Source organism: Oncorhynchus masou, unplaced genomic scaffold (genome assembly GCF_036934945.1).
Source record: "Oncorhynchus masou masou isolate Uvic2021 unplaced genomic scaffold, UVic_Omas_1.1 unplaced_scaffold_2378, whole genome shotgun sequence".
In the NCBI taxonomy this organism is placed as follows: domain Eukaryota; kingdom Metazoa; phylum Chordata; class Actinopteri; order Salmoniformes; family Salmonidae; genus Oncorhynchus; species Oncorhynchus masou.
The window spans coordinates 13592-23876 of NW_027008837.1; the positions used below are offsets into that span (position 1 = coordinate 13592).

At 41.1% G+C, this 10285-nt stretch overlaps 1 long non-coding RNA gene across 1 annotated transcript; it reads left to right on the forward strand.

Moving 5' to 3' along the window:
• Window positions 1–4498: 4498 nt before the first annotated feature.
• Window positions 4499–10060, forward strand: LOC135533423 (uncharacterized). The gene is made up of 2 exons (XR_010454495.1): window positions 4499–5460; window positions 5581–10060. It is a non-coding gene; the product is annotated as an uncharacterized LOC135533423 (long non-coding RNA).
• The last annotated feature ends 225 nt before the right edge of the window (window positions 10061–10285 follow it).

Here is a 10285-nt window from a genome sequence, read left to right on the forward strand (position 1 = left end):
TACCACTGTTCACACTATCTATCCATCTCTGTTGTCTCTACTACACTATAGTACTGCATCAGGTACCACTGTTCATTATCTATCCATCTCTGTTGTCTCTCTACTACACTATAGTACTGCATCAGGTACCACTGTTCACTATCTATCCATCTCTGTTGTCTCTACTACACTATAGTACTGCATCAGGTACCACTGTTCACACTATCTATCCATCTCTGTTGTCTCTCTACTACACTATAGTACTGCATCAGGTACCACTGTTCACACTATCTATCCATCTCTGTTGTCTCTACTACACTATAGTACTGCATCAGGTACCACTGTTCACACTATCTATCCATCTCTGTTGTCTCTACTACACTATAGTACTGCATCAGGTACCACTGTTCACTATCTATCCATCTCTGTTGTCTCTCTACTACACTATAGTACTGCATCAGGTACCACTGTTCACACTATCTATCCATCTCTGTTGTCTCTACTACACTATAGTACTGCATCAGGTACCACTGTTCACTATCTATCCATCTCTGTTGTCTCTCTACTACACTATAGTACTGCATCAGGTACCACTGTTCACACTATCTATCCATCTCTGTTGTCTCTCTACTACACTATAGTACTGCATCAGGTACCACTGTTCACTATCTATCCATCTCTGTTGTCTCTACTACACTATAGTACTGCATCAGGTACCACTGTTCACTATCTATCCATCTCTGTTGTCTCTACTACACTATAGTACTGCATCAGGTACCACTGTTCACTATCTATCCATCTCTGTTGTCTCTACTACACTATAGTACTGCATCAGGTACCACTGTTCACTATCTATCCATCTCTGTTGTCTCTACTACACTATAGTACTGCATCAGGTACCACTGTTCACTATCTATCCATCTCTGTTGTCTCTCTACTACACTATAGTACTGCATCTGTTACCACTGTTCACTATCTATCCATCTCTGTTGTCTCTCTACTACACTATAGTACTGCATCAGGTAACACTGTTCACTATCTATCCATCTCTGTTGTCTCTCTACTACACTATAGTACTGCATCAGGTACCACTGTTCACTATCTATCCATCTCTGTTGTCTCTCTACTACACTATAGTACTGCATCTGTTACCACTGTTCACTATCTATCCATCTCTGTTGTCTCTCTACTACACTATAGTACTGCATCAGGTAACACTGTTCACTATCTATCCATCTCTGTTGTCTCTCTACTACACTATAGTACTGCATCAGGTACCACTGTTCACTATCTATCCATCTCTGTTGTCTCTCTACTACACTATAGTACTGCATCAGGTAACACTGTTCACACTATCTATCCATCTCTGTTGTCTCTACTACACTATAGTACTGCATCAGGTAACACTGTTCACACTATCTATCCATCTCTGTTGTCTCTACTACACTATAGTACTGCATCAGGTACCACTGTTCACACTATCTGTCCATCTCTGTTGTCTCTACTACACTATAGTACTGCATCAGGTACCACTGTTCACTATCTATCCATCTCTGTTGTCTCTCTACTACACTATAGTACTGCATCAGGTAACACTGTTCACACTATCTATCCATCTCTGTTGTCTCTACTACACTATAGTACTGCATCAGGTACCACTGTTCACACTATCTGTCCATCTCTGTTGTCTCTACTACACTATAGTACTGCATCAGGTACCACTGTTCACTATCTATCCATCTCTGTTGTCTCTACTACACTATAGTACTGCATCAGGTACCACTGTTCACTATCTATCCATCTCTGTTGTCTCTACTACACTATAGTACTGCATCAGGTACCACTGTTCACTATCTATCCATCTCTGTTGTCTCTCTACTACACTATAGTACTGCATCAGGTAACACTGTTCACTATCTATCCATCTCTGTTGTCTCTACTACACTATAGTACTGCATCAGGTACCACTGTTCACTATCTATCCATCTCTGTTGTCTCTACTACACTATAGTACTGCATCAGGTACCACTGTTCACACTATCTGTCCATCTCTGTTGTCTCTACTACACTATAGTACTGCATCAGGTAACACTGTTCACTATCTATCCATCTCTGTTGTCTCTCTACTACACTATAGTACTGCATCAGGTACCACTGTTCACTATCTATCCATCTCTGTTGTCTCTCTACTACACTATAGTACTGCATCAGGTAACACTGTTCACTATCTGTCCATCTCTGTTGTCTCTACTACACTATAGTACTACATCAGGTACCACTGTTCACACTATCTGTCCATCTCTGTTGTCTCTCTACTACACTATAGTACTGCATCAGGTACCACTGTTCACACTATCTGTCCATCTCTGTTGTCTCTACTACACTATAGTACTGCATCAGGTACCACTGTTCACACTATCTATCCATCTCTGTTGTCTCTCTACTACACTATAGTACTGCATCAGGTACCACTGTTCACTATCTATCCATCTCTGTTGTCTCTACTACACTATAGTACTGCATCAGGTAACACTGTTCACTATCTATCCATCTCTGTTGTCTCTACTACACTATAGTACTGCATCAGGTACCACTGTTCACTATCTATCCATCTCTGTTGTCTCTACTACACTATAGTACTGCATCAGGTACCACTGTTCACTATCTATCCATCTCTGTTGTCTCTCTACTACACTATAGTACTGCATCAGGTAACACTGTTCACTATCTATCCATCTCTGTTGTCTCTCTACTACACTATAGTACTGCATCAGGTACCACTGTTCACTATCTATCCATCTCTGTTGTCTCTCTACTACACTATAGTACTGCATCAGGTACCACTGTTCACTATCTATCCATCTCTGTTGTCTCTACTACACTATAGTACTGCATCAGGTACCACTGTTCACACTATCTATCCATCTCTGTTGTCTCTCTACTACACTATAGTACTGCATCAGGTACCACTGTTCACTATCTATCCATCTCTGTTGTCTCTACTACACTATAGTACTGCATCAGGTACCACTGTTCACTATCTATCCATCTCTGTTGTCTCTACTACACTATAGTACTGCATCAGGTAACACTGTTCACACTATCTATCCATCTCTGTTGTCTCTACTACACTATAGTACTACATCAGGTACCACTGTTCACTATCTATCCATCTCTGTTGTCTCTACTACACTATAGTACTGCATCAGGTACCACTGTTCACTATCTATCCATCTCTGTTGTCTCTCTACTACACTATAGTACTGCATCAGGTAACACTGTTCACACTATCTATCCATCTCTGTTGTCTCTACTACACTATAGTACTGCATCAGGTACCACTGTTCACTATCTATCCATCTCTGTTGTCTCTACTACACTATAGTACTGCATCAGGTAACACTGTTCACACTATCTATCCATCTCTGTTGTCTCTCTACTACACTATAGTACTGCATCAGGTACCACTGTTCACACTATCTATCCATCTCTGTTGTCTCTACTACACTATAGTACTGCATCAGGTAACACTGTTCACTATCTGTCCATCTCTGTTGTCTCTACTACACTATAGTACTGCATCAGGTACCACTGTTCACTATCTATCCATCTCTGTTGTCTCTCTACTACACTATAGTACTGCATCAGGTATCACTGTTCACACTATCTATCCATCTCTGTTGTCTCTACTACACTATAGTACTACATCAGGTACCACTGTTCACACTATCTATCCATCTCTGTTGTCTCTCTACTACACTATAGTACTGCATCAGGTACCACTGTTCACACTATCTATCCATCTCTGTTGTCTCTCTACTACACTATAGTACTGCATCAGGTACCACTGTTCACACTATCTATCCATCTCTGTTGTCTCTCTACTACACTATAGTACTGCATCAGGTAACACTGTTCACACTATCTATCCATCTCTGTTGTCTCTACTACACTATAGTACTGCATCAGGTACCACTGTTCACTATCTGTCCATCTCTGTTGTCTCTCTACTACACTATAGTACTGCATCAGGTACCACTGTTCACTATCTATCCATCTCTGTTGTCTCTCTACTACACTATAGTACTGCATCAGGTACCACTGTTCACTATCTGTCCATCTCTGTTGTCTCTCTACTACACTATAGTACTGCATCAGGTACCACTGTTCACTATCTATCCATCTCTGTTGTCTCTACTACACTATAGTACTGCATCAGGTACCACTGTTCACTATCTATCCATCTCTGTTGTCTCTCTACTACACTATAGTACTGCATCAGGTACCACTGTTCACACTATCTATCCATCTCTGTTGTCTCTACTACACTATAGTACTGCATCAGGTACCACTGTTCACTATCTATCCATCTCTGTTGTCTCTCTACTACACTATAGTACTGCATCAGGTAACACTGTTCACTATCTATCCATCTCTGTTGTCTCTACTACACTATAGTACTGCATCAGGTAACACTGTTCACTATCTATCCATCTCTGTTGTCTCTACTACACTATAGTACTGCATCAGGTACCACTGTTCACTATCTGTCCATCTCTGTTGTCTCTACTACACTATAGTACTGCATCAGGTACCACTGTTCACACTATCTATCCATCTCTGTTGTCTCTACTACACTATAGTACTGCATCAGGTACCACTGTTCACACTATCTATCCATCTCTGTTGTCTCTACTACACTATAGTACTGCATCAGGTAACACTGTTCACACTATCTATCCATGTCTGTTGTCTCTCTACTACACTATAGTACTGCATCAGGTAACACTGTTCACTATCTATCCATCTCTGTTGTCTCTACTACACTATAGTACTGCATCAGGTAACACTGTTCACACTATCTATCCATGTCTGTTGTCTCTCTACTACACTATAGTACTGCATCAGGTACCACTGTTCACTATCTATCCATCTCTGTTGTCTCTACTACACTATAGTACTGCATCAGGTACCACTGTTCACTATCTATCCATCTCTGTTGTCTCTACTACACTATAGTCCTGTTCAGCTACATACACACTCTCTCTCCTCTTTCTCTCTCTTTTAAATATATATATATATATATAGCCAGCTCTGCTTTCAGAAAGCCTTTCTAAATAGCAAGGCTATGCTCTCTGAGTCTGTACGTAGTCAAATCTCTTTGTCTGTCTGTGTGACATTCGGCAGTATACATCCACTTGATCCAGCTTGGGACACTATACACATACTTTCTCAAACTCCTGCCTTTCCCCTCCTTACCCACAGGTGGCGCTGTACAGCATGTATGTGGCCTGTATGGCGTTCCATGCTAAAGTGAGTGACCCGGTGATTGGTGGGACTTACATGACCCTGCTGAACACGGTCACCAACCTGGGGGGAAACTGGCCCTCCACCCTGGCATTGTGGATGGTCGACCCACTCACCTCTAAGGAGTGCCAGGGAGCTGCCGGGCAGAAATGTGGCTCCCCAGAGGAGACGGGGGTAAGTGGGAGAGAATTACCTCAGAGTATTCCCATTGTACTGTCGTAGTACATTAAATAGCTGTGGAAACACTCCTCTTAACCGTATCTCTGTCTTTTTTCTCTCTCTTCCCTCCTACAGCTGTGTGTTAAGGAGGGCGGTGTGTGTGTGACGTCGTTGGATGGTTACTATGTGGAGTCGGTGGTGTGTGTGTTGATAGGACTAGCGTGGTGGGTGTGGCTAGGGAACAGGATGAGAAGGCTACAGGACCAGAGCCCTGCAGCGTGGAGGTGCAGGATCGGCCAATGACAACGTTCACCCAGCTCCTGACCCCGGCAAGGCCAATCGCCAGACAGCTACAGTCTGATATAAAAGCTTCTGTCAGCTCAGCCTTTGACCCTGGCCTGAACATCACTTCCTCTCTCTCTCATTTCTGTTTTTCTGTCTTCCTCCGACTCCTTATTTCTCTCCTTTCTCTGTCCATCTCTTTCTCCTTCTCTGACTCTTTATTTCTCTCCTTTCTCTGTCCATCTCTTTCTCCTTCTCTGACTCTTTATTTCTCTCCTTCCTCTGTCCATCTCTCTCTCCTTCTCTGACTCTTTATTTCTCTCCTTTATCTGTCCATCTCTTTCTCCTTCTCTGACTCTTTATTTCTCTCCTTCCTCTGTCCATCTCTTTCTCCTTCTCTGACTCTTTATTTCTCTCCTTTCTCTGTCCATCTCTCTCTCCTTCTCTGACTCTTTATTTCTCTCCTTTCTCTGTCCATCTCTTTCTCCTTCTCTGACTCTTTATTTCTCTCCTTTCTCTGTCCATCTCTCTCTCCTTCTCTGACTCTTTATTTCTCTCCTTTCTCTGTCCATCTCTCTCTCCTTCTGACTCTTTATTTCTCTCCTTTCTCTGTCCATCTCTCTCTCCTTCTCTGACTCCTTATTTCTCTCCTTTCTCTGTCCATCTCTCTCTCCTTCTGACTCTTTATTTCTCTCCTTTCTCTGTCCATCTCTCTCCTTCTCTGACTCTTTATTTCTCTCCTTTCTCTGTCCATCTTTCTCCTTCTGACTCTTTATTTCTCTCCTTTCTCTGTCCATCTTTCTCCTTCTCTGACTCTTTATTTCTCTCCTTTCTCTGTCCATCTTTCTCCTTCTCTGACTCTTTATTTCTCTCCTTTCTCTGTCCATCTCTCTCTCCTTCTGACTCTTTATTTCTCTCCTTTCTCTGTCCATCTCTCTCTCCTTCTCTGACTCTTTATTTCTCTCCTTCCTCTGTCCATCTCTCTCTCCTTCTCTGACTCTTTATTTCTCTCCTTTCTCTGTCCATCTCTCTCTCCTTCTCTGACTCTTTATTTCTCTCCTTTCTCTGTCCATCTCTTTCTCCTTCTCTGACTCTTTATTTCTCTCCTTTCTCTGTCCATCTCTTTCTCCTTCTCTGACTCTTTATTTCTCTCCTTCCTCTGTCCATCTCTCTCTCCTTCTCTGACTCTTTATTTCTCTCCTTCCTCTGTCCATCTCCTTCTCTGACTCTTTATTTCTCTCCTTCCTCTGTCCATCTCTCTCTCCTTCTCTGACTCTTTATTTCTCTCCTTTATCTGTCCATCTCTTTCTCCTTCTCTGACTCTTTATTTCTCTCCTTTATCTGTCCATCTCTTTCTCCTTCTCTGACTCTTTATTTCTCTCCTTTATCTGTCCATCTCTTTCTCCTTCTCTGACTCTTTATTTCTCTCCTTTCTCTGTCCATCTCTCTCTCCTTCTGACTCTTTATTTCTCTCCTTTCTCTGTCCATCTCTCTCTCCTTCTCTGACTCTTTATTTCTCTCCTTCCTCTGTCCATCTCTCTCTCCTTCTCTGACTCTTTATTTCTCTCCTTTCTCTGTCCATCTCTCTCTCCTTCTCTGACTCTTTATTTCTCTCCTTTCTCTGTCCATCTCTTTCTCCTTCTCTGACTCTTTATTTCTCTCCTTCCCTCTGTCTATCTCTCTCTCCTTCTCTGACTCTTTATTTCTCTCCTTCCTCTGTCTCTCTCTCTCCTTCTCTGACTCTTTATTTCTCTCCTTTCTCTGTCCATCTCCTTCTCTGACTCTTTATTTCTCTCCTTCCTCTGTCCATCTCTCTCTCCTTCTCTGACTCTTTATTTCTCTCCTTCCTCTGTCTATCTCTCTCTCCTTCTCTGACTCTTTATTTCTCTCCTTCCTCTGTCCATCTCCTTCTCTGACTCTTTATTTCTCTCCTTTCTCTGTCCATCTCTCTCTCCTTCTCTGATGACTCTTCTCAGTGTCTCTATTTTTCCCTCTCCCCTTCTTCCCTTCCTTTGCTCAGTGTAATATTGTCCTTCAGCAGTCTGTCTCTGCTTTAACTGTAATTGTGGTCCGGCCACCACCAGACTATGGACCATAACGGTCAATAACCACATACTCTCTTGGAGAGTCAAGAGTTACATTTCTCCTTGCAACGTCACATCCTCACCATGGCTTCTGTGGGTGCCGCTTCAACTATGTCCCATTGGAAACAAAAGAAGGAACTATTCTTCTTGCTAGGAATATTTACAGTAGACATAGCTGCTCCTTCTCAATCCACATTGTCTGCTACTATTTCACTATTTCACTTTCTCACTGTTTATTTGTGCCTTGCTCTGTTCTTCAAAGACTCTGATTTTAAAGTTAGTCAGATATTTTTTAAAAGGCATTCATCAACGAACGGTCATAAAAAGCAAACCACATATATATGGAGGGTTAAATATGAACTTTGAGATGTACAGCCAAGACCTAGTTGATAAATAGATCACGTTTCTGTGTGGAACATGGGAGTCAGAAATCACTATTCTTGATGTGAATCTATTGTCCCTTCGAAAGAAATGCCTAAATTATAACAGTACTGTTTTAATATACACTGAGTGTATAAAACATTAGGAACACCTTCCTATTGAGTTACTATGTTAAACGTTCCTAATGTTGAATTGCACCCCCCTCCTTTTGCCATGTTGACACCAATGCTTCGCACAGTTGTCAAGTTGGCTGGATGTCCTTTGGGTGTTGGACCATTCTTGATGGGAAAACTGTTGAGCGTGAAACTAGGCCACGTTGCATTTCTTTACACAAACTGGTGTGCCTGGCACCTGCTACCATACCCTGTTCAAAGGCACTTAAATATTATTCTTGACAATTCACCCTCTGAATGGCACAAACACAATTCATGTCTCAATTGTCTCCAGGCTTAAAAATCCTTCTTTAACCCGTCTCCTCCCCTTCATCTACACTGATTGAAGTGGATTTAACAGGTGCCATCAATAAAGGATCATAGCTTTCACCCGGTCAGTCTGTCTTAATGTTTTGTATACTCAGCGTATGTCTCTAATTTTTTGAATACAACAGTATTTTCTCTATACCAGCAATGACAGGTCAGAGGTTGTGTGAAAGGGAGAAGGCAGTAAACAGTCATGTCCGGATCTGGGGATCACCTGTATCGGTTCTGTTTGGTTTATGTCATAGAACATTTTAATGTTTTTCTGTTTGTTAATTCTCAAGAGTTATTTTTATTTATTTTGGGGGTCTCTGCTCTATTCTACATCAGGCTGAACAAAATAATTTGCATTGATTCATGTGTGGAACACTGATAAATCAGATTCTGTGTTTCTCCCTTAATGTCTGCCCCTAACCACCTGTCCACATTCAGATGGGGCTCGGCTCCTAAAGGTGAAAGTCAGGGTTGGGGTATAATGAGATGATCCTAGATCAGGTTGTTCTCCTTTTGTGTGTGTGTGTGGGGGGGGGGAAGACAAAGAGCACGTTGAGTTTCCACACCAATGCAAAGCCTTTATTCTGTAACTGAGACTCTTGTTAGCCTTAAACGTTTCATTTTTTAACTTTCTCTTTATTTTACATCTTGTGATGCTGCTGCATGTACATCGCCTTTTATGTCTGTGTCAGTACTTTTAACAATTTAAAATATGGCCTAAACTCTACCAGCATTCATTTACATATGGATATGTTTGACTTGTTTTGATTTACCAAATATTTAAATGAATGTTATTTGTTTTGTTTTTTTAGCACTTTTTTTTCATGTCGGTTTGTCTTCATTTCAGTTGTAAATTTCTTTTAAAAAATGTCAAAAACTCCACTCTAGTTATTTTCCAAGATGAGTGGAGGGTTTTTAAAAGAATGTTCAACTACTGAATTTCCCATGGAATACAAATGATTTGTGATGGGCTGTTGCAAACCAATCTTTGATTCCCAACTCACATTTCTAAAAGCTGACGTTAAAGACCTGCTTGGTATTGGAGTTGTCCCTAGTGGGAACAACTCCGTGGGAATCGAACCCACAACCCTGGTATTGCATGTGCCGTGCTCTACCGAGAGTGATCCCCGGGTTGGGATCAATCTCATTTAATTTCCAGTCAGTTCGGGAAGTACACTATAATTCCAATTCAATGCTTTTCAATTGGAAACATTTTAGAGAAAAAAATCAATAATTATTGACTAGAATTTCGATGTGATTGACCTGAATTCTGCACTGTACCCTGTGAGACTTGTCCGCTATGCTGTAAGATGTTCTGAGTAACTTTTGTACCAACATTCCCAAGATGTAATATTGAAAATATTTACAGTAATAAATATCTTTATGTAATACAATGAATATGCACTCTGGTTTCAAATGGTTTTATCTGATTACTCATAACATACTGTACTTTACATTGTTAAAAAATGTATTAATCCTTTGTCGGTGTGTGAAGTCATAAGAATATTTCTATACATATTTCACACCTAATTTATGCAATGTATAACATTTTCTATACACGGTATATACCTTTTCATTTTAGCAGTAGGTTTTGATAATGAAGCACTTATGAAAACGCCACAC